General features: G+C 35.4%; 1 protein-coding gene and 1 pseudogene across 1 annotated transcript in view; one reads left to right on the forward strand and one right to left on the reverse strand.

The window, feature by feature from the left end:
- Positions 1–26,805, reverse strand: part of LOC141390741 (aquaporin-like) — a 434,687-nt pseudogene that overhangs the window by 252,158 nt on the left and 155,724 nt on the right.
- Positions 13,048–26,805, forward strand: part of LOC141404193 (aquaporin AQPcic-like) — a 112,014-nt gene continuing 98,256 nt past the window's right edge. The window contains exon 1 of the mRNA XM_073987566.1: positions 13,048–13,330. The gene's annotated coding sequence lies outside the window, so the exon portion shown is untranslated. The remainder of the gene's footprint in view (positions 13,331–26,805) is intronic.

Raw genomic sequence — 26,805 nt, forward strand, 5'->3', positions numbered from 1 at the left:
TTCCCCCAGAAACTTGTCGGTATAGGTCCACGTCTGCATATATACCCCATAGAACGGTACATACTGATTTTCGGTATTTCGAAGGTTGTGACCTCAATATACCATCGAAATGACTGAAGTGTGGTAGTAAGTCTTCGTTAAGAGTATACAACTTTCCACCCCAAATTGGTCGGTATAGGTCAGCGTCTTCATATAGCTCCCATAGAACGGTACCGCCCGATTTTCGGTATTTTGAAGGTTTTAGCATCATTATTCCACCGAAGTGGCATAGTGGCATAACACTGAAATGGCTGCAAGTTGGTACTTAGTCTTCGTTGAGGGTATAAAACTTTCCACCTGAAATTTTTCGGTATGCGTCCATGTCTTCATATAGCCCCATAGAACGGTAACTCCCGATTTTCGGTATTTTGAAGGTTGCTGCTTAATATCCCGCAGAAATGACTGACATTTTGTAGTAAGTCTTCGTTCCCCACCGAAATAGCTGATATTTGGTATTACGTTTCTGATAGGGGTATGAAACATTCCACCCGAAATGTGCCGGTATAGGTCGACGTCCTCAAACAGCCCCCATAGGACCGTACCTCCTGATTTAAGGTATTTTGAAAGTTGTGGCCTCAATATACCACCGATATGATTGAAATTTAGTTTTTAAACTGCCATAAGTATATAAAATATTGCAGAAGAGAATTATCAGTATAAGCCCTTTTCTTCAAATAATTCCCATAGAAGCGTTCTTCCCGATTTTCGGTATTTTGAAGATTGTGTCATCAATATCCCATCGAAACGGATGATATTTAATAGTCCGTTGATGGTATAAAACTTTCCACCTGAAATTTTCCGGTATTGTTCCATTTTTTTATATAGCCCCCTTAGAAAGTTCCCTCCCAGTTTTCGGTATTTTGAAAGTTTTAGCCACATTATTCAACGGAAATAACTGAAATTTGGTATTTAGTCTTCGCTGGAGTTACGAAACTTTCCTCCAGAAATTTATCGGTACAGTTCAATGTTTTATACAGCCTCTATAGAACGGTGCTCCCGATGTTGTTAACTATCCAAATCCAGAATATTCAGGTTTAGGTCTAGTCGGTATTGCCCAATTTTATGTACTTCGCTCAATTCGAAAAATTGTAAATATTGGTCCATGTTTTGGAAAGAACAAAAATGTCGCCCATATGGGCTGTTTTGAAGGGACTATTGTCAGTTGAGATATATGTACTACTCCTGTAATAAAACGAAATTAATAGCCTAGGCTAAATAGATATGCGTATAAGGGGGAAATAGCAAAAATTCCCACAGAACTGAATTTTGGTGGAGAGCTAGGATTCAGCATTAGAAGCAACGTCCTAAAAGTCCCCATCGATCCCATGTGTGCAAAACAAGTTATTCGGGGTCAAAGGTCATTTTTGGAGGCATTATTCAGTTTTTAAATGGTTTTATTTAGTTCACCCTGTTTGTTTTATTTATTATTTATTCTTGGGTCAAATTTAGTAATTCAAATTTCACCCTCTTCCTGTCAACCGATTAATCTGAAATTTTGTATACACTTTCGATTTTGGTGACAATACAATTATGTTTATTCATTATCATTATAAATTCAAGATGGCCGCCGCTACAAAATGGCGGACAACGTAGGTTTTATCAATCCCATCAATATGGGTATCAAATGAAAGGGCTCAACAAGCAGAATACAATATATTATAAAAAATTTAAATCCAAGATGGCGGCCGCTACAAAATGGCGGACAACGTAGGTTTTATCAATCCCATCAATATGGGTATCAAATGAAAGGGCTCAACAAGCAGAATACAATTTACTATGCAAAATTGAAATCTATGATGGCTGCCGCTACCAAATGGCTGATAACAATTTTTCATCAATCCCACCAATATGGGTATCAAATAAAAGGGCTTGACAAGAAGAATACAGTGCACTATACAACCTCAATATTTAAGATGGGCGCAGCCACTAAATGGCGTATAATTAAGATTTAAATTTAAAAATTGAATCTGTAATTTAGGTATCTGATTAATCCAGCCTGAATCCACCACCCAAGTCAAGATTTTTTATCGTGTTGAGGACTGTGTGGCGTTAGGGTAGCTAAAAATGATACGTCGTTAGCGGTACACCACCCAAGTTAAGGTGAAAGGTTAAAACACGCCGAGAACTGTATGGCATTAGGGTGGATAAAAATGATATGTCGTTAGCGTTTTCCCCTCAAGACTCAGGCGCATCTTGTTGTACATAGCCTTGCCCCTTTATTGGACCTCTGGGGGGTCGACCGTTTAAATGTCCATTACTCGTGGGAACAAAATGGTAAAAAAATATTTACAAAATACAAACACAAATAAAACAGAAACTGCAACACAACGTAAACGAAGGCTTCAAAAAGCGAAAGAAAAGTATAAAGCAAAACGAGCTAAAGAAAGTGAAGGTGATAGAAATAGTCGATTACAGAAACGACGGAAACAATTAGCGTCAAAAACATCTGAGCAATATGAGGCCAGGTTAAAAAAGCAACGTCAGCGATATACACAAATGACGGCGTCAGAAACGCCTGAAGAATATGAAGCCAGGTTAACAAAGCAACGTGAGCGATACACACAGATGATAGCGTCAGAAACGCCTGAAGAATATGAAGCCAGGTTAACAAAACAACGGGAGCGATACACACAGATGTGTGTTGCCTTTAATACTATCATGGGCTTCTACAATACATAAAATGCAGGGCAGCACTGTAGATCACGCAGTCGTATACTTAGGTGCGAAACTGTTTGAAGAAGGACTGCAATAAACTAACGGGCAAGAAACCTTGCAATAATAAAGCACTAAATGAATTAAACAGAATGCGAAATAAAAACTAAAAACTAGAAAATAAAAATAGGTAAAAAACTTTTTAAGTTAAACGGTTTTATGTTAAACATACATTGCAATGTTTAAGATAAATGTAATAAAAACCAAAAAATAATAAAATAGATACAGTCGTGGGAATTATAAACATATGCATAGACTAGACTAAAATAAAACCGTGGGGCACGTCAATTGTCTACAAATTATCGACTTAATGTGCGATAGAAGAATCGTTTAATTCGTCGTTAGGCAGTTGGCCCGCAGACGGTGAGGAAATTACTTACTATTTTCTTGCTCATGGAAATTCCAATAGTTATACACTCCATGTTAATAAAAGAGATGTTTCAACTAGTTTATCGTTGGACATTCAAACTGCTGGCTGGCGAGGAATCGTTTGACTGCTCCTAATTTGTCTTTAATCGACAAAGTACTACTCGCTCACCACTATGAAACCCTAAAACTCGCTTATAATCGAGCTTGCTAGCTTGTTTCCACATTCTAGCCCTACTTATCACACGTCCATCGTTGTCGGTTGAACAACTGCCTAATTATAGTGTAACATTACAAAACAAACATTTTAATCAACGATTGTAGACAATTACGTGCCCCACGGTTTTATTTTAGTCTAGTCTATGCATATGTTTATAATTCCCACGACTGTATCTATTTTATTATTTTTTGGTTTTTAGAACATTTATCTTAAACATTGCAATGTATGTTTAACATAAAACCGTTTAACTTAAAATTTTTTTTACCTATTTTTATTTAATTTTTTTCAAAAACGGTAAGACTTAGCAAAAGCCGGCTAAAGTAAATGTTGTAGATGTAATAATTGTCTACAAGAGTGGTCATCATGATTTTTAAAAAAGACTTACCATTTTCGAGATTTCGCGATCAAAAGTCATATAAAAAATTAGCCGCGTAAGTACATTATGATGCGAACCGGTTAAAGTAACGACACTATGTGTTAGGTACTTCCATAAGCTTTCAAACGATATCTACTTTGTATTAATCGGTTCAGTAGAACCGGGTCTAAACCGGTTTTTAAATTTGGCCTTTCGGGTCGAATAACCGGCGAACCGGATCCGCCACCCTTGAAAAGATCCGGTTACTTCGCTTATTTTAGCCGGTTCGTTTGAATATGTACATATTTCCCTTATAAGTGCATAAAAATCATGTGTTTTTTACTAACAGCTATATCTTAAGAATAGGGTTCTTTCGTACCGGATTGACCTGTAACCATAGTTTTTCGGCCAGCGGTTGCCAACCCAGCATCAAACCTATGCTTCACGAAGGTTTCTATGCTGCTACAACAACAAAGTTAATGCTTGACCGTATCTCCCTATTCTGCATCTCCATATAACAGAGTCAGGCAATGAGCATATTTTGCTCTAAATGAGCGTAAATTTTAATGTGAGAAAAAAACAGAGCACTTTGCCTGACCCTGCAAAAGCTTTACAGATTCATCAATTGGCAAATCATTCGACTTATAGCCACCCCAGATAGTTTATCAGCTAATTCGTTTCACATTGTATACTATGCCTTGTACGCAGCGGGTACGAATCTTTTAAGTCTCCTAACCAGCTCTACTCATTTCTTGATAGCAAAATTCCGTCTTCTATCCGACTGTATATATTGTCAGACCGTCCAGAGTGGAATTACCTTTAGCCCGAAAGTCTCTGTTTGGAATAGTTACCGACAGGGACGTAGCCAGGATTTCATTTCGGGGGGGGCCACCTGACCAAAATTTTTAGCAAATATTTTAGACATATTCTACTGATGAAATAATTTTCATTACTATTTTTTAATTCAAATGGCGTAAAACTTCTTAGCCAATTTTATCTTGTTTTTATAACTTTTTTGACAATATCTCACAGTTAATATATTGTCAAAACAATGAATATATTAATAATCCCATATATTTTTGGGCGTATCATTTATCAAATAATTCACAACTACAGTGAATGTTATGAAATTCAGTGATATCACTTCGCTGAGACCAAAGATAGCAAATACAACGGAAAACCTTAGAAATATCATAACATTTAATTTTCAAATATCTTAACATTATAATTTTCAAAAATATGCGAAAATCCGATGTCTTCTTATCACAAAGAATTTCTGAAGGCCGAGAACTAATGCTGAGCAATAGTTAGTCTATCCATTAAGAAATTCTAGCACCTAATCGCGGTTATATAAATGACAAATTCTGTCGCCAAATCGTGCATCTGTCAATAGACTAATTTTGGCGTACAATCGTCGGACTTCACTTATAGAAATTCTGGATCTTCTCATAAATTTATCAGGAACAAAGGAAACTCTGGAATCCAGTCTTAACTTCTTTTAAAATGAAATTATGTTGCCCAATCCAAGGTCTATACATGTATACATTCTTTTAGCAAAAATCCAATTTTTGCCAATCTAAATTTATACTCTCAGCCAGAATGTGCCCCATCGAAATAATGACATTAGGGCGAAAGTATGTATGGAAGAAATCTTTTTCAGAAAACTTGGAGTCGACCTATCTATGTCCGTTCGTCTGTGTAGATGCCCGTAGAGCACGATAATTCTCAAACAGATCAACCGATTCGGTCCAAAATTTAGCCTTCGTGATATTTTGATCAACTTCGAAGATGGGCCTTATCGATCTACTCATTCGGCAAACTTCCGCAGAGTATTTCAACAATTTTAAGCGAAGTGCAGTTTAAGACCTCTCTGGATAAGCTGTGTAAGCTTAAAACCTCAATGGTCATGGCTTCACTTCCTTTTTGCTAATAATTTAGTTATAAGTAAAAGTATGAAATAAATTAATAAATAAAAAAACTCTCTGGAAACGCTTTGCTTTTTTGCAACAAGTGTTCCCGGGGCTCCTATTACTGCTGTACAAGTTTTTCAGAAGCAAGTCTATACTTCCAGAGAAAATGGCCCGAAAGCTGTAAAGAACACCTAAGGCAATCGTGTGTGTTGCTAATGCGCACGACAACTTTCGAACCAACTTTGGTCCAAACTTTGTTTATCGCAATATTTCAGCGAGCCTTATACATAATATAAATTCGAAGATGGTGTTTTCGGTCTACTTCTTCTGGTATTTTCCCCCCAAATTTCAAGAATTTTAGCTAAAGTGGTATGCGCAAGTTTTTGGTATGTGGTATGCGCAGATTTGGTCCAAACTTTGGATTTAGTAATATTTTTTTCCAAACTTAGTTTTTGCTCGAAAATGGGCCATACTGGGGTACCTCCCTCACAAACCTTTAAAATAGTTGTTTAAGTGCAGTTTGATGTATATTTGAGGATCTTTAGAAATATTTACTGAAGGTATTCCTTGTGTTTCGTGGGCAAGTACATATTTCCTGACATTAGAGTCAAAAGGTGAAAATTATACTGTGGCGAACTGCAATGACTGGTGGGCGCTATATCTTTTAAAAGTAATGACTCCCAAAATAAGATCTACTCCCAAAATGAACTATGTCGGTCCGGTCCATTTCTCTATACCTCCTCCGCAACACAATAATACAAATCCATATTTTGTTTGCAAGTTCATACGTCCGAAAATGGCTAAACATTTCTGAAAATCTCCTAATGCATAGTTTTTGGGTTTAAGGATTTTGGCTGTGTAGCCGCTATTCGATCTGTCTATAGATGAAAGTTTCAGTTCGCACAGGCTCAGGGTATATTCCTGTCCGCAAAGTCGTGTGGTACTTGTTGAGACTTTGACGAAGAAGAAACTGTTTCCGACTGAAAATAATATGTAATACAGTGGTGGCCAATACATTTGCAACAAAATTGCACGTTTTAGGAAATTTTATTTAAAATATTTTTTTGAAATTAAAATTAAGTATTTGTTTGAAATTATTTATAGTTCATTCATTTCGTTTTTCTAGAAGTGTCTATATACTCAATTTTGGTGTTTAGTTATCATTTGATGAGCTTTCTAAAACTTTTTAAGTTTATAGAATCCAAAATTTCCAATGATACCGCCCGTTATAACTTCAATACATCAGTATCCATCATTCTGATATGGACCAAATCCCTACGATCATATGTTTTTCAAGACCCAGACTTCTGGCTTTTGCAAATAAATGATGCAACTGCACTCTAAACTTTGAATTTTATTAAATTGACAACTGAAATGTGAAGAAATTTCCATTAGTTTTGAAAATGTTGACCCTTGGACCCATCCATATCCATGCTTCTCCCGTACGACCCGCCACTCACTCGAAGAAGTACGTATGACTGATATCAGTTTCAAAATTTTATTCACTTTTAATCTTCCCAAAACAAATACAAATTACTTGTATCAAACAAAAAAATTATATTTTTCAAAATATTGAAGATTTTTGCATCGGATTTGGTTCAGTTGCATATGTTTTGACCATTAAATTTTTAGGCGTGTTATGTATTTTCATATTTTTTCAAATTGTTTGTTGTATAACGTGTTAAAGCTTTTTATATTCTTATATTTGAAACAATGAAATATAAATAATTGCAAAAAAATTTACTTTCAAAAAAATATTTAAAATAAAGTTTTCTAAAACGTGCAATTTTGTTGCAAATGTATTGGCCACCACTGTAAATCAATATATATATAAAGTAGAAAAATGTTTGTACGTTTGTTTGTTTGAAGTTTATGGACTCAAAAACCGCTGAACTGATCTTCCTGAAATTTTCAGAGTATATTACTACATGGCCTGAAGGTAACCTAGGCTATAAAAATTTCTGAAATTTGTAATTGTTCTGAAATTTCAAAATAGTTCATTATAAAAACGTGTTAGAGAAAATATACAAACACTTAAAATCACAAAGATTAAGCAACGGTTTTACATTTTATTGTTGAATTGCTCTTATAAAAATTTCAAAAACAAAATATCGCAAAAATGTTTTTCTGGATGTTGTTTATAAGCCAAAGTATTGGACGTAATATGTTACAAACGTTCAATAGATACAAATAAAAGTATTGTTCTGACCTCAGTAACACTTACAGTCAGCCTAAAATTCCGATTAAACGCTTAAACAACACCTTAAAACTTAACAAGAAATATGCATAAAATTGCTCAAAAAGCCCAACTGGTTCATTATTTTTATACCCTCCACCATAGTATGGAGGGTATATTAAGTTTGTTTTTCCGTTTGTAACGCATTGAAATACTCATTTGCGACCCTATAAAGTATATATATTCTTGATCAGGGTAAAATTCTAAGTCGATCTGAGCACGTCCGTCCGTCCGTCCGTCCGTCCGTCCGTCTGTGGTAATCACTCTAGCGTCCACAAAAATGGAGATAGGACGCTGAAATTTTGGGAAAATGCGTCTTTTGTTTGCAGGCAGGTCAAGTTCGATGATGGGCTATATCGGTCCACGTTTTGGTATAGCCCCCATATAACGGTAACCCCCGATTTACGGTATTTTGACGTTTTTAGCTACATTTTCAGACCGATTTGGCTATAATTTGACATTTAGGGTTCTTAAGGGTCAATAAACTTATTTAACAAAAGTTGTGGACATAGGTCCACGTTTTGGTATAGCCCCCATATAACGGTACCCCCGATATACGGTATTTTGACGTTTTTAGCTACATTATCAGACCGATTTAGCTATAATTTGACATTTACGGTTCTTAAGTGTCAGTAAACTTATATAACTAAATTTGTGGACATAGGTCCACGTTTTGGTATAGCCCCCATATAACGGTACACCCCGATTTACGGTATTTTGACGGTTTTAGCTACATTTTCAGACCGATTTAGCTATAATTTGACATTTAGGGTTCTTAAGTATCAATAAACTTATACAACAAAAGTTGTGGACATAGGTCCACGTTTTGGTATAGCCCCCATATAACGGTACCCCCCGATTTACGGTATTTTGACGTTTTTAGCTACATTTTCAGACCGACGAAGCTATAATTTGACATTTGAAGTTCTTAAATGTCAATAAACTTCTGTGACAAAACTTGTGGACATAGGTCCACGTTTTGGTATAGCCCCCATATAACGGCACCCCCCGATTTTCGGTATTTTGACGTTTTTAGCTACATTTTCAGACCGATTTAGCTATAATTTGACATTTAGGGTTCTTAAGTATAACTAAACTTATATAACAACAGTTGTGGACCTAGGTCCACGTTTTGGTATAGCCCCCATATAACGGTACCCCCGAATTACGGCATTTTGACGTTTTTATCTACATTTTCAGACCGATTTAGCTATCAATTGACATTTAGGGTTCTTAAATGTCAATAAACATTTATAACTAGTGGACATAGGTCCATGTTTTGGAATAGCCCCCATATAACGTTACCGCCCGATTTCAGGTATTTTGAGAATTTTACCTACAAGTTTTAACCGAATTATCTGTAATTTGAACATTTGACATTTGAAATTCTTAGTGGTCACCACACCTCTCCACCAAAAATTGTCAAGAAAGCCCCCATATAACGGTACCTTCCGATTTTCAGTAATTTGATGATTTTACCTACAATATAAAACCGAACTAGCAGTAATTTGACATTTGAAGTTCTTAGTGGTCACAACACCTCTCCATCAAAAATTGTCAACATAGGTCCATGTTCGGATATAGCTCCCATGTAACGGTACCTCCCAATTTTCAGTAATTTGGCAATTTTAGCTACAATTTTTAACAGAACTAACTGTAATTTGACATTTGAAGGTTGTAGTGGTCACCACACATCTGCATCAACAATTTTCAACATAGCCCCAATATAACGATACTTCCCGATTTTCGGTACTTTGAGGATTTTACTTAAAATGTTTTTACCGAACGTAGGTCCATGTTTTTGTATAGCCACAAAACAAATCTCCCGATTTTCCGTACCTTAGCTTTATTTTTTGCACGAACTTTCTGTAATTTGTTCATTTAAGTTCATATTTTCGTATAGCCCAGATACCTCCGAACTAGCTGTTAATGACATTTGAAGTTCCCACGTTATGTACCGATTTTCGATATTTTGAGGATTCTAGCTAAATTTTTTAACCGAATTAGGAGCTATTTGACATTAATGGCTCCCATCAAAAACTGTCAACATAGGCCCATGTTTTATTATAACCCCTATATAACAGTACCTTCCAATTTCTAGCCCACCAAAAATTGTCAACAGTTAGATATAGGCACCATAAAAAAGGACCTCCCGAATGAAGCATTTTATGTACATTATTTGACATTTTAACGTACTCACTTAAAGTTGGGGACAGGAATGAATATTTTATGGTGGAGGGTATGAAAAGTTCGGCCCGGCCGAACTTAATGCTTTTTTACTTGTTATATTTTCAAATATGTTGGACAATAAGTATACCAATGTAGTTAAATAATTCACTGTAATGCTTCCAATTACTTTACATATTTCTTTAACAATTTAAAATAGTTTAAAATTTTTCTCAAAAATTAAAAAATGTGTAACAAAAGCTAATATCCTATGGGAACTAAAATCATTTCGGGGGGGGCCCGGGCCCCCCGGGCCCCCCCCCTGGCTACGTCGGTGGTTACCGAGGGTTAGTTAAAATTGAAAGAGATGGCCATATAATTGTTTGTGCGATTACTACCTCTCGATTCAAGGTAACTATCAATGATACCTTCTCGCGTGCAACCTGTGAAATTCGCTACGTTCCTGACTCTAAAAAGTAACTATAAAAGCCATACTCACCGCGTGGAACTGGGCCAGAATATCCAGAGGTTGAAGAAAGGAGCAAAGACAAACTGGTCTACAGTCTTTGTGTAACAGAGTCAAACTTTGTGACTAATCCGCCATTCTTCGGAGAGGAATCTAGAATCGCCCCAACATTCCATCCGGAGACCGGTGTTCTGCCTCTCAACAAACGTTGATATCCTGTCTGGATCCATAGAAGCGAGAGGTACGCATTCTGGATTATAATCTCACGCGGAAACGCACCAGACGAGCAAAGTTCCTCCGAAGAACTGGATTGACCTTACTCTGCTTCATAGACGTACAATATTACCGAGAAGAAGCATCGTCTGAAGAGGTTTTGGTGTTTCCAGTACTTATCTTCTCATTAACTTTTATGGTCACCGATGCAGAGAGTTTATGACTTTTTCCTGAAAGACTGTGACTTAGCCGATTTGGCTATTGCAGTTAGTGAGGGATCTTGAGATCTCAACACTTTCTCAGTCATCACAAATTGAGACTGAGTTACCACCTTTAGATTCCCCTTTGAGGTGAATGGGATAGCCTAGGGCTTTGATACTCCCTTAACCTTCCCCTGTTCCGAATTTGCCAAAGCCGTACTACCATGTTAATAGGAGGTTCCCACAGTTGCAACCTACATAGGGGTCTCGATAGGGGCCACTCCCGCACTTATTGAAATGAATTTTGTTCGGAATTTGGGGAAGATTTTCCTCGTTAAGGTTGAGTAGTACCAACCGGTTTAAATTACCATTTATGTTGTCGAGTGCCGGGATGTAGTCCCCACCCATAATTACGGTCCGCTTTTGTTCCATGCTGGAGCTTGAGCTGCTGACGACAATAGTTAGGGAATAGTTGTTTTTGTCTATATTTCTAATTGTCAGAGAGAGTGTGGTTAGCACATTTGTGGTAATGAAGACTGATGTTGCAAAGGCATCCACAGCCACATCAGTCGAAAGTTTATTTTCAGTTTTGGTTGGGAGTTTTATAGAAAAAGTTCGTATATCAATGAGATATTGATTTTGTGGAGTGCCAGTGGTCGACCTTATAACGGCAGGGCTCGACAGACCAAGGCTTTGGATGAGTTAGCTCTTCGTATGACTTTTGAAACAATGCAAGTAAGATTTGGTGGTACCTCCACGTCTAAGAGGGCTCATATATGACGTAGTCTATTCCTTTTTGCCCTCTCACTCCGGCGGTGCTCTATTAACTGCCGGGTAAAATAGAACATGCACCTTGTTGGATCTGTCACTATCACACCCTTAAAATCAGCAACCGTTCTATCATTCTTCTTTTCCGACTTCAAGAGTGATATAACCATACCTGTTCCATTGCTTCAGGTGGTTTAGGCCCTTTTTCCACTACACGTCTACTAGACCGTTGATTTCAAAAATGAGTTCCCTAACATATTGGTCTTTAGGGTTCGTACGACGAAGCTCATCACGCTCATTTGCTAGTCCTCTTGCCTTTGCTGTGAAATTTTTTTTGGGTATTTATGTAGGGAGCGGTTCCAGCATTGATGATGTTAAATTACCTCAGTTGCATGAGTATCTGGGCGACTGGACTGCTCTCTGAAGCGCTGATTGGCAAGTTCTCTGTACCCTTGCCAATAAGTTTTTCCATGGTTCAGAAAAGTTCTGCGGTCAGCGGTTATGAAGTCCGGTGGTCTTTTAACGGTGACGATGACAGGAAGGCGGTCTGAGCCACCATGATGATGTTTGGAGAGCTGTGGTAATCTTTTCTTATGCTTGTAGGAGCTTCTTCGTAGATAATGTTCTGGCAACCGGAACAGATCAGTGGCCCAGGGTTCTTCTCTATCTTTGACCAGAAGATATTGAAGCGGGCATTCCGGATGAAAAAGTACATGAAAACCACGTTTCCGTGCTATAAAAACTAACAAAACTTACACTTTGTTTTAAACAAAATGGCGCTAAAAAGCGTTCCTTAGAAACTTTTTACGAGACAAATTTGGGCGAGTAAAAAGGTATGTGGCAAATATGATTGCTGGCTTCTGGTTGGCTGACTGGTTGATTTTGACATTTCTTAAAGATTTTTTACATTTCTATCTGTTTTACTTCCCTATACTTTTATTACACATATTTAGGATGAACTCATTTTTAACACTTCGCTCTTTTGCTGATGTTACAGTTAAAAAAATACAGGACGAAGATTCTTCCGAGTTAATCCTGTGCATAGAACTGATCGACGTATGGTCTTCATAACATGACATATGTATGTATATTGTCATAATATTTAACCCATAAATAGTTTGTGAAATTTCATTTCATTTAACTTCTTACTATTTCCTTTTCCAAGCATCTGTAGTATGTTTTTCGATATCTACCCCGTTCATTTCAAATCTAAGTTTATGATAAAATTATTACAAACTATCAGTCAGGTTGAGAGATAATTAATTAATTCGTCAACTATTAATTTGTTGCATTAAAAATAACATTGAATGAATGTTTTTGTTGTTGATGGTGAGAGAATAGCCCACACAGGTGATTGACAAAAGGGTATTCACACTGCATCTGTTTTTCATTATCTGCACAAGGTGTTTAACCGTTCAACGAGAAAGTTGTGTGTTCAAGACAAGCGGCTCAATTCCGTGAAAAGTTATTAACGCGACACATGGTTTTTGTGATTGTCGATATTGTTTCGGCAATTTCTGTTGATGTGAAATAAAGTGTTTTGTGTATCTTATGTTGTCAACTAAATGAAATAAATTAAACATATAAATATTAAAGAATTTGTGAATATTTTTAAAGGTGTTTGGTGCACATAATAAAAAATAAAGGCCTTCGAAAGTTATTGTGATTTGAATTCTAAGGTATGACACCATAAACGATGAATGATTTATTTATATAGTTGAAACAATCAATAGCGATATTTAAAATATTAAAATAACGACCTTGTCCCAGTAACTGAGGACGTGCAAGGCTCTGTAGGGCACCATTTCTAAAAACTAATACATTTAATACAATAGTTTGGAATTTCCAGGAATTTATATTTAGTGCTCTCCACCCATTTACATTGACATTTAATTTGTTTTTATTATAATATAATATTTACAATATAAAATTTTATTTCCACTTCAAATATTTTAAATTCGTACATTTTTATGCCCTCTACCATAATATGAAGGGTAAAATTAAATTGTCATTCCTTTTGTAACACATCGAAATATTCGTTGGAGACCCTATATTCGTGATCAGTATACAATTCTAAGTCGAAATAGCCATGCCCGTCCGTCTGTTGAAATCAAGATACAGCTTGCAATATTTAAGATAAAGCTATAAAATTTGGTATAGAAGTTTCTATTACTCCTAGGATGTTTGGTATTGAAAATGGGTCATATTGGCCCACGTTCTCATATAGCCACCATAGAATGGTACCTCCCAATTTTCGGTATTTTGAAGGTTTTAGCCTCATTATCACTCCGAAATAGCTGAAATTAGATGTTTAGTCTTCGTTGGGTATATAAAACTTTCCACTTGAAGTTTGTCGGTATAGGCCCACACCTTCTTAAAGCCCTCATAGAGCAGTACCTCCAGATTTTCGGTATTTTGAAGGTTTTACCCTCATTATCACTCCGAAATGGCTCAAATTAGATATGTAGTCTTCGCTGGGGTTATAAAACTTTTCATCTTACTGTTTTGAAGGTTTTAACCTCATTATCCCACCGAAATGCCTGAAATTTGTTATTTAGTCTTCGTTGGGGCTATAAAACTTTCCTTCTGAAATTTGTCGGTATAGGTCCATGTCTTCATATAGCCCAAATAGAGGTGCCGTTCTATTTTCGGTATTTTGAAGGTTGTTTCCTAAACATACGCCTGAAATTTGGTATTTTGTCTTCGTTGATGGTTTAAAACTTTCCACCGGAAATTTGTCGGTATAGGTCCACGTTTTCATATAGCCCCCATAGAACAATACCTCGCGGTTTTCGGTATTTTGGAGGTTGTGACCTCAATATGCCAGCGAAATGGCTGAAAGTTGGTATTTAGTCTTCGTTGGGGGTATACAAGTTGCCAAATGAAATTTTTCGGTATAAGCCCACGTCTTCATATAGCCTCAAATGGAATAACTGAAATTTGGTATTTAGTCTTCGCTAAAGGTACAAGACATTTATATATGTACAACACATCCCTTGCAAAACGTCAGGCAGTATAGGTTCACGTTTTGGTATAGCCCCCATACAAATGTAGCCACCATTTAAGTTTTTTTTTTTAAAGATTTTAGCACATTTTTCTACAGAAGATAGAAAACTTACTCGCAAACAAACTGTCCATATATATCCAGGTTTAAGTCTAGCCGGTATTGCTCAATTTTATGTATTTTGAGGGTTTGTTTTTTTGTCAAATTTGCAAACCGAGCTTGATGTAATTTAATATTGTGTGTTGCCAGGATCCATGTTTTGGAAAGAACTACGATGACGCCCCATATGAACTCTTTTGAAGCGAGTATTATCAGTTGGGAGATATACTACTCCTGCAATAAGAGGAAGAGCTTAGTACTTTCACAAAACAAATTAAACTAATTGTTCTTATTCACTTCCCAGAAGTTAAGGTCGCGCAGTTCAGAATCGTTTTTTCCTGGTCAAAACTCTCTAACTTTTGAACGGATAGAGATATTTTCATAATACCTTTTCTGTTCGACAGATAACATAAAAGCCACCAAATTTAAAAAAGGTCAAATCCCAACAAAAAAAAAATTAAACAAAAATGTAAACAATTTTTTGAAAAATAATTTTTTTTTCAAAAAATTAAATTTTTTTTCCAAAATTGAAAAAAAAAATACTCCTTGGTTTTTCATAAACTCTTATAAAACCTCATATATTAAAAAAATGTCATTTTGTGCGAAAAAGCTATAATTTATATGGGAAACGGTCATGGTAGAACAAGAAAAGGTAGCAGCAATACCCAGCTGACTGAACTGGGCTGTAATGTTAGTGTCAAATTCCATATGACATTTTATATATTTATTTCTATGTTCGATGTATATTAGGGATATATATTTTTATTCACCAGAAAAAGAACTATTTCCTATAAAGACTCCTTCATATCATTGACATGTAACCTCCTCCAGGTCCGAACGACATGCCGCACACTAAAACACCGCTTATAGAGGCGGTACAATATTTGTTAATATGTGTAGTATTTGGTTAAACTCGAAAAAAATAAAGCCCTAATACAAGTGATTTTTTTTCAAAAGCAAACGATTGAAACAGCTTCTCTTTTTTCAATGAATTACCAGCGACCCCAAACATTTTTGCAAGAATTCTACTTTCTGCGAGAAATTATGCATTTAGTGGAATGATATGGAAACATTCAAATTGAAAATCTAACGAGTTTTCATTTATGTTTTTCAAAATATTCAATCAAATGTGAAAAATTATTAGTTTTTTAAATTCCAATAATTTATAGACATTTCCTTATTTTGTTTACATGTACGTTGACACTAACGTTTACAAACAAAAACAAATTTCTATGTGGTTGTTGCTGAGTTGTATTTGTTGTAGTATTTACTTTATCTGGTTTGTTCTACCATGGAAAACGGTAAGGAAAGAACACACAAAATTTAGAAAATGTTGAACGGACGGAACGGGTACAAAAGTATATATGGGCTGGAGGAGGACAGTCTCGGGTATCATTCTGTAAAAACGGATCTTTGTTCCAAATTGTTCCCTAAAAGTTCTAGTCAACTAAACTTGGAATTTGTATGAAAAAGTTATAATTTATATGGGAAACGGTATGGAAAAAACACACATTTTTAACCATGTAATTTCAAAAAAATTTAAAAAAGTGTTGAACGGACGGAACGGGACGGGTACAAAAGTATATATGGGCTGAAGGAGGACAGCCTCGGGTATCATTCTGTGTAAACGGAACTTTGTTCCAAGCTGTTTCCTAAAAGTTCTTGTCCACTAAACTTGGAATTTCACTAAAATTTAGTACCTGAGGAAAAACGGCTCTTAAAGGAAACAATCCTATCTACCTAACCTAGTCTGTTATAGTTTTTGAGAAATAGCTCTATTTTCAGAAATGTGCAAAAATTTTCCAAAATTAGGAAACATTTTCGTCTTTAGAAGTACGCCACGCCCACACTTTCCAATTTTTTGATCTAATTTTTTGCTTTTCTTAGTTTCAATATGTTTACCTTCGAAACCCATATATATAAATTAACAATCGGTGACAACAAAAAATGGGGTTTCAGCCAGGAATATCGATTACTGAACCACTGTGCGCCGTTCTTACTTGTTATATTTTGAGTGGTATGGGAAATTATTGTCATAGTTGTAAAAAAATTTGGTCTGTTAGACGTCATCTCCCTGTAGACTTTAGTTCTGAAAAATTCTAGTTCATATAAAAAACCTTTAAGTATTATACAAGCCACTAATAGACTTGCAAATAGTAAACTTGTAATTTACATACTCAACATTTCGAAATAAGGGACATACATATGTACTTTTATTGTATAATTTTAATTTTCCGTCTTTGAATGGAAATTAAAAACATACTTGGAGTACATACTGTGAGGTTTATTCAGCTGTAATGTTCTCTTCCATCCATCTGTGTTTTTTTAAATAATGTGGTAAACATTGTTAAGTGAACGCTCAGTGGTTTGTTTTGCTTTTGAAACAAGTTTATTTGAAGGTGTACGTATTTATTGAAACCAAGTTCATGTTGGTGAAGCGGGGGCAAATATAGAAGGTTTCATCGAATGTAAATGTAAATTTAGTTGTTTTAAATTTACATTAGTTGTGTGCAACATTATATGTTAAGCTGGGTACACATTGTCAGTTTTGAATGTCGATATTTCGCAATTATCGATAACTGTCAAACCGTCCAGCAACCACAAAACATTTTGTGGTTGCATGATGAATAACAAAAATGAACGGCCACACTAGCAAGCAACAACAAAGCTGTCATTCAAAACTGACAATAGGTCTGTACGATAACCCAAAAGTTTGTCCAAATTTGCACAAACTTTTACAAAATGCTGTTCGATAACAAACTTGCAAAGTAAAAGAGAGACAATTGTCAGAGAATATTAGAGAGTTTTGGAGAGTTTTGTTTACAAGTTTTTGCAAGGAAAATTTTTCTTGTAAGAATTTGCAATTTTGATCAGCTGATTTAAATTCGAATGTTTTGTGGCGGACATCTTGTCAAAAACATAAACAAACGCTATTAAAATAAAAAGATATAAAAAAAGGAAAAAATATTAAATAAATTATGGAAAATGATGTTTGTGGTGATAAATGGAAATTAAAACAAAATGGTAGAAACCTTCAATTGTTAAATTTAATCTTTTCCGCCAACTTCTTGTTATCAAATCAGCTGACTTCTTGCAAGTTTTTGCAAATTGCTGTTCGATAACAATCTGCAATTTTTTTGCTTCAAGAGAGTAAAATTGATGGAGAGAGGTTACTGAGAACTTGCTGAGTGCTTGCAAGTACTTTTCACTTGCGAAGTTATCGTACACACCTAATGTGTACCCAGCTTAACATATAAGTTTTTTTATTGTTGTGCTTTTTTTGCATAGAACTACACTACAACTACGATAAAAATCATTGAAAAGTATTTCTAAAATTCTTTTAATATTTGTTTATACCCTCAATATATAGGCCAACGAGATTATCGAAATAATGATTTTAGACCCCAAGTATGTTTGGACGAAATCCATTTCAGAGAATTTGGAGTCCATTTACCCATGTCCGTGCGTCTGTCTGGCTGGCTGGTACGCACGATAACTCTCGAAGTATCAATCTATTTGATTCAAATTTTAGGTCTCGTAAATTTTGTCCAAACTTAGTTTAAGTTCGAAGATGGACCATATCGGTCTACTACTTCCGTTAATTACCCCTACAAAAGTTCAAAATCTTTCGCTAAGATTATTCGCACGATAGTTCCAGAAGGGACTAACCGAATTGTTCCAAACTAGGGATGTTGAAATATTACTTCCATGCATATATCAGGTTCGAATGTGGACTATATCGGCCCACTCCTTCGGGCAAAGTATAGTTTAACAGCTCTACTTGACGTTTTGAATTTGTTTGAAACATGTTCACCTTGTGGCCTCTTTTACGACGTTGCATTTTTTTTGGGGGCAAGTCCATACTTCCTGAGACGACGCCAATGAAAATGACTAGTGCCTAAGACAGGGACGCGCTTCTTTGTAAAGACAGTATAGTGAGGGCGGCCACTGAGTTGTTTTTGCATATGCTACTCTCTCTCTCTCTCACGTACAGTGTACGTGTACATAAACAAACGATGAACATCATGTGGTTGTTGTTTTTTCACCCATGCATACACACATGCTTTAGTATTGATGGAAATGTTATGGGCGACGCTGGCCTAAGATAACCCTAACAAAGTTTGGTCTTAATTTTGTACATCGTATTATCTCTTAGTGACTTCAATTACGTCCGAATATGGACTACATCGGAACACTCCTTCGGATGCCTCCCACACACATTTTTAAAAGAGCGCCGTTTAAGGACTCGTCTCGGATTGTTCAAATGTTTTTGTCTTTGTGGCCCTTGTTACGACGGTACAATTTTTTGGGGTCAAAGTCCATTCTTCTTGGCAAATTGGCCCAAAATTTAAAAAAAAAACCCTAGAGACGTTATAAGTATTGAGTTTATTTATTTGCTTTGTGTCCGATGCTGATGGTGTATCTCCGTCGGCACAACTGACTGATACTTTCTAACTTGTTTTAATAATATATAGCGAAAAAGCCCCGATTGGTCATTATAAAATACGGAAAATAATATCTTTCGTTTCCAGTAATGACGGCGTATACGTATGTATGTTCTATATCTCTGGTATGTTACCATGTATGCATATCAACTTATGTATGTATGACCGGACGGCTAAAATTTGTGGCAATTATATATAAGAAATTCATTGGAAAATTGTGCCCAGGTGTAGTGAAGTAGGGTATCACATGGTCGGCCCTGTCCGACTATAACCCTCTATTACTTGTTTTTATTTGTTTCTTTCTACACCCAGAGAAAAAATGACAACATCCGTGTATGAAATGACCACATCCGTGTATGATAGTGTATCAAGCACGTTTGGTGTCAAAATGAGCACGCCGTTGTCATTTTGACACCGAGATTTTGGCAAAGGTTTCAACAACAGACGTGCATGAAATGAGCACATACGTGGTCATTTCGAGCACGCCCCGTTGTCAGATTGTCAACGCTTCGTTGTCAGATCGTCAACGCTTCGTTGTCAGGTTGTCAACGCTCCGTTGTCAGATTGTCAACGCCCCGTTGTCAGATTGAAACCAATGGTGGTCATTTTTTTTTATGTCCGTTCCTTTCCCATTTTATACCCTTAGTAGAAGAAATTAAATTTTTTGAAAGGTATTTTATTAAACGAAACCAATTACATAAATTCAATATAAATACATGCAATATATGTAAATACATATTTGATTTGACAAAAAAATTAGAATTACATATATTCAATGTATAGAAACAAATTAAATTAACTTAACTCTGAAATAAACTTTTCCATTATTCATAGGATATAAGTGAAATGGGTAAGTAATAAAATCTAAAGTTGGTATTAAAAAAGTTGTATCCCTCATTCAGAGAACCAACTTCATACGATTGTAAATGATAATCAAAGTTATATCATCTCTTTGCTCGTCACTAAATTTCTTATTAGCACTACTACATTCAAGCGCTAGTTTCCCCTTCGAGGTATGTGTTAACAATTCCTTTAGATCCTATATTAAATAAAAAACTACATTAACTATGCTTACACAAATATTACTCTTACTTTACCTCTGACAGAATTCCTTTGGCTTTTGAGCAGTTCGAACCTGTAGTGTCGGGAGTACCAGGAATACTTGCAGGTGTCTCGTTGCGTTTCCACCATTCACCTATTTTAGATGGAACTGACATAGTTTCGTCATCAATCCCGAGCTATTGTTATGACAATATTAATACTGAGTTCAACACTGTAATACAAATAATACGTACCTCTCGTTTTTTCAAGCAAAGAGCTTTTCTCTGAATTCAACACGCAGTCCCAATGGTGGCACTGCTTCCTTTAAATCTTCTTTTTTAAGTACTGCAAACTGCGAAATGTTACATGTGATGCTAAAAGAACAAAAAAGAAAACTCTATTATTTGAAAACTTCATTTTTATTTACTTACCTTTTAAGTGTTCAAAAAGCGACTCCATATTTATCCCTTTTAAGAACTCCATTAACATATAATCGTCCTCATTGTATTCCGCATCTTGACTGCTGCAAGGGCTTGTATCGCGAACCACAACAATATTGCCATCGATTTCTAGCAACTCACCAATGATATTTGGAGGCTCTTACGAATTAATTTCTTGAATATTATACATTTTCAATAAATTTTTTGCACAATGCGTCCTTTCTCTTTCAATTACACGAAAAAAATGGTAAATATGCAGCCGATTGCACACGAGTAAAAAAATGACAACTGTGGTGCATGATTCATACACGTCGGTGTACAAAGTAACAACGGTGGTGCATGATGTATGCAGGTGGTGGTGCATAATTGATACACGTCCGGTGTCAAATTGACAACGACCGTGTATGAATCATGCACCACCGTTGTCATTTTTTACTCGTGTGTAATCGGCTGCAATTACCAATATTAAAAACGCAACGTTGTCATTTTGAGCACATCGGTGGACAAATTAAGCACGGCCGTTGTTGGTACTGAAAGTTGACCACGTCTCGGTGTCAATTTGAGCACGTTCGTGTACAATTCACCAACAGCCGTTGTTGAAAAAAATAACAACGGGTCGTTGCGAAAATGACAACATACGTGCTTGATTTCGCAACGGGGTTTTCCCTCAGTGTAATAGTGTGACACTATTTCTTGTATTTGGAATTTTGTATGTACTTAATTGTCCTTTTTTGTGTTTGTTTTTGGCAGTTCTAATAAAAGAAAAAACACCACCATTTGCACCCAAACAAATATTTGTTTGCACATAGACATATATTTGTTTGCAGAACCCAAACATATCTTATGTTTGGGACTGTTGCAAACATATGTATATATGTTTGCTTCAAAATATGTTTGGGCATGTTAGACATGTTAGAGAGGTCGTGTTTTTCCTCCGTGTATTAATATTGGAATAATAGTTTGAATATATAGCCAAACTAAGACTGTATTTAAGTAATTCTTTTTTGATTTAAAAAACATATTTTTTTACATGTATTCTCTAATTTAAAATATTGAAAAAATCTGTAGAAGTACTTCTTTAATTTTTCTTGAATCTCCCAGGAATATGGGCGGATTTTGCATTATCTACATTCATATAAAATTGTGTGTTCTCTAAGAAGATTCGAATTCAAAATGGTCAGAATTACTAACAATCTCGTGTTATTGTAGAACATTTTTGTTTAATTGAAAACACAAATGAAGCTAATATTTTTGAAAAAAAAAACAGATGTTTGATAGTAGTTCGAAACAGACCAAAAGGGTTCCAATTGAGGAAGATAAACAGGTCGTTAAGATAAATCTTTAGGCTTCTAAAATGGAAATAAAGTTCAAATAAACCGTTTTAATTTATATGCTGATATAAATTTAAATATCTGTAAATCGCGTAATGAATACTATTGATGAGACCTACTTCAAATCTCATCACACAGAAAGTGTACACACAAGAAGCTAGCAGAACGAAAATAAAGACTCCGCTAGATGTTATGTCTTCCACTTTAGGAACTCATTTTATTTATAATCATTTTCTCACAACGAAAAACTTATAGTTTAACATAAACATAAATATATACACACTGATTAATATGCACACTGCATACACAATGTGAAGGGGCGATAAACATACATGGGCGCACAATAAGTAAAACCACATTCATTGGAACTTTTTCATCTAATAATAAAACGCCTAGTGTGTCTACAAGAATGTACATACTTCCGGCCTTAAAATATCCTAATCTTTTAACAGTTGGGGCAGGTCAGCCATTAAATACTTTCTTGCTTGACTACAAATCTATCTGACTCCAATTAGAGAAATCATTGAAATGAATAAAGTTTGTGTACATATACGTATTTTTCGAAATTTAATTTGGAGGCAAATATGTAATTGTGCCCAGTGCATAAACTTTTAGTCCGCATCCACCAATCGCAATCTATATCGACATATGATAACTATTTCAATACGGCCAATCAAAAACAAGTAAGCAAAGGTTATAGTCGGACGGGGCCGACCATGTGATACCCTACACCACTGTCCCTGGGAATTAGCTTTCAGCAAATCAAAATTCCTTTATGGAACAAATAAGCTTATTGTTAGAAATAGGTTTTTTGGATTCTGCCACCTTATTACATTATGTTTGGGACCTACAGTTTATCGCCGAGTCCGAAGGGCGTGTCCTAAGTCACCACTTTTAGAGAAGTTTTATATGGCTAAAATGCTCAGAAAATGTCGCCAATATTACTGAGTTGTATTTTGCCACCGTTGAAGTTTGAAGTTACCTCGCCGAGGAATCGACCAGACGACAATCTGTGTACAAGGCTGATGTGAAGTTGAAATATAGCTCCACTCTATGGAATAATATAAGAAACGAAGATATGTAATGATTTTTTTGCTTTGAGCATATTAAATGTCTCCGAAGTCTATTCTTGAAAAATCAAAAAATGTTTTGACATATCTAATAGGGTGCAACCGTGGTGCAATGGTATGTACACCCGCTTTCACGTTGAATGCCCGGTTTCAGTTCCTAGGCCAGGCCACATGAAATTTTCAACGGTGACAAAATACCTCTCAGTAATGATGGTGACATTTTCTGAGCATTTCAGCCATTAAAAACTTCTCTGCATGTGGTGTCTTAGGACACGTCGTTTGGACTCGGCGATAAACAGTAGGTCCCTAATCATTGAGCTAGTATGAATCGGGGTGAACTCATTCATATTAGAGAAGCCTCCCTTGTCCCTACTGGGATGTTTGTGGAACAATTATGTATATCATTATACATTTCTAATAAAAGTTCTACATCTATAAATTTTCTTTGAATATCAGGTTCCTTTTTGGAATACACCTAATATAAATAAATATATAAGCCGCTGCAAATATACCCAATTACAATGCAATTTGACATATCTGGCTGTGAAATTTTCGACAGACAGACATTGTTCCAATTTTATTGAACACTGGAAATGCTATATACAAATTTTCAAAGGGATCATTGTGAGTTTATTGAAGATCTATCGTCCAAAAAAAGTGCACTTGTACCATACATATTGTTTGGAAATGCACTCGATTTTGTGCTTTTTAGGCTATTTCGAAAATAGTTCATTGTGGTTATATATTGTGATACCAACAATATATTTTAACCGGTAAAAAACAACTAATAATGAGTAGAAATTCAAATAATTTCCATGCAAACAAATTTATGGCTAGGGTTCCACGTAATTTGCAATAATGCTGGGAATTTATCTATCATGGTAGAGACAAATTGTAGCATGGGAAGAAAATGTTGTATTCTACACAAAACCTATTATATATTAGGCAGTAGGCCCGTTAGGTACCCAGGAGACACATTATTGCAATTCGCATCAGGGGAAAGTCAGCAGTTAATTTTCCATATGTAGGCTACTTTGCTAGTACATGCCCTCCAGGAAGTAAAATAGGGACCAAATTTAAAATTTTTATATTTTTTATGCAAAAGTAATGGTCCATTCAACCCACTGGATAATATGAGATCATCATCCAAAATTGTAGGCATGTTCTTCGACCTAAACTCTTACATCGTGCAAAATCTCGTGACTATTGATCTATAACTGCGACCTCTAGAGTGCTTCTGATTACACTACAAACAAATAACTGGATATATTAGGCTGTAACTATGTTATCTGAGCACGTAAATCAATATAATTGGCATCAATGGAAAGGTCAAGAAATGGCCTTCCAAATTTTATTTACGTGGGCGGAATGTATATTCCAGGAATACATACAAAATAATAGGAGTGATCATTCACACCAAAGGAATGGTCGAATAAACATGGTTAAACTTACCCATTTTGGTTTATTTTGAATTTGTTTAACATTGTTGACATCCCAACAGTTAATTCATCAGCAGAAATGTGGTAATCTGTTTTAAATTATTTACTGTTTACACCAACATTATAAATCGCCTTCAAATTTGTTGTTCAAAAAAATAGGAGTGCGGAAGAAAAAGGACAATAAAAATATTTTTAGTTGAGTTTAAGATCAAAAGTGTCTATATTTTAGTTGACAGTAGTGAATCCAATAGATTTTATGAGATTTGATGGCTGTTGGAAAACAAAAGTTCTTTTGGAGGTAGCCTAAAAACAGGTGATTGTCCTTGCAGCGATTTGTTCCATAAATTGAGCACTTATTGGGTAACTCAATGGATTTTGTAGACAGAACTTTAGTGATTAGAGTTTTTTGATGCTCTGACTGTTATCTCGAACAATATATAATGATCGGTATCCCAGAAATTTGTGTATTTTGATCCTTGAGCCAAGTTAAAGCCGGTTTCCGTTACCTCTTACGTAAGGATCGGTTAAAAAAAGCGTATCTATAAGGCATGAATTTCTCAATCAAGTGATGTTTTGAGGTCCTTAGCATCGTAACTGCACGCAGAATTCATTATATGGTTCATTTTTGAATAATTGGATGATTGGCACATATGAGACATTTTTCAAAACGCTTTGTTGAGAAGGAAACTTTAAAGACAAACTTTTGAAGTTGGCCTAAGATTATTTTTATTAGATTTTGCATCGTATAATAAACAGTTTTCTAATGAAAATAACCTAAATGAAGTATTTTTGAGTGAAAAACGTAAGTTTATATTGAAAAATATATTACGGCGTATACCAACCTTAGTGCAATCCCAGCCTGCCTATCAGTAAATGGTTCAAAGTACATTTCAACCGTTCACGTTCTAAACATTTTTTGAATAGAAGCGAAACTGATTGCATATACAAGGTTAGCATCCTAAGGACTTTTAAATATTATTTGGTTAGGGGAATAAATTCCTTATAGATACGATTTTTTGGACGATCCTTGCCTTAAGGGCTAATGTAAACTGTCCTTAAACTTGGCTCAAGGATCAAAATTCACAAATGTATGGGATACCAATCATTATATATTGTTAGAGATAACATCCATAGCATCAAAATAATCTAATCGTTAAAGCTTTTGTCTACAAAATCCATTGAGTTGCCCAATAAGTGCTCAATTTATGGAAACAATTTCTGCAAGGACAATCGCCTGTTTCTTGGCTACCTCCAAAGGACTTTTGTTTTCAAACAGCAATCAAATCTCATAAAATCTATTGGATTTACTACTGTTAACTAAAATATTGACAATTTTGATCCTAAACTCAACTAAAGCTATTTTTATCGTCCTTTTTCTTCCACACTCCTATTTTTTTGAACAAAAACTTTAAACACGATTTATAATGTTGGTGTAAACAGTAAATAATTTAAAACAGATTGCCACATTTCTGCTGATGAATTAACTGTTGGGATGTCAACAATGTTAAACAAATTCAAAATAAACCAAAATGGGTAAGTTTAACCATATTTTTTGACAATTTGCTTTTTTTGTATGGGCGCTCCTATTATTTTGAACGCAACTGTATATAAGCTGTATATTAAAAATTTTCACAATTTTCACACAAAAGTTGTGGTCCATTTAACCCGCTAAATATTACCTGATCACTATCTCATATTGCAAGCTTCTTCTTTGTCATATACTCTTACCTTAGTTAAAATTTCGAAGCCATCGGACCATTTTTGCGACCTACAGAGCAGCTACAAAATCGGATAAAAATTATGTTTTTGGTCCATTTCACCTGCTAAATATTTCACGATCATCACCAATAACAATAGGTATCTATTCTGGTCTGAACCCGACCTCCATGCAAAATTTCGTGACGATCGGTCCATAATTGCGGCCTGGAGTTTGATTACAATTTATAATGGACAGACGGACGGACGGAAGGACGGACACACATCTCAAAATCGCTTTATCTCGTCGAGATATGAAGATTGGTATACCACATTGGGGGTCTACGACCGATATTTCGCGGTGTTACATGATTTTTTTTCCCAAAACAAACTTATAATACCCTTTCCACATAGTGGTGTAGGGTATAATGAATGCAGCACTCTTATCGGTGAAGTTTTTATTTTTCTGTTGTCAGGAAAAAACGACAATTCTCTATTAGTTTTTTAATTGAAGCGGAAATGATCAGCAGAAAACACGATTAATTACAGGATATTTTCAAAAACAATTTTGGGTGATTTTTCTGTTTTAT

This window comes from Musca autumnalis, unplaced genomic scaffold, assembly GCF_047663935.1.
Source record: "Musca autumnalis isolate F117 unplaced genomic scaffold, ASM4766393v1 scaffold_1, whole genome shotgun sequence".
NCBI lineage: Eukaryota > Metazoa > Arthropoda > Insecta > Diptera > Muscidae > Musca > Musca autumnalis.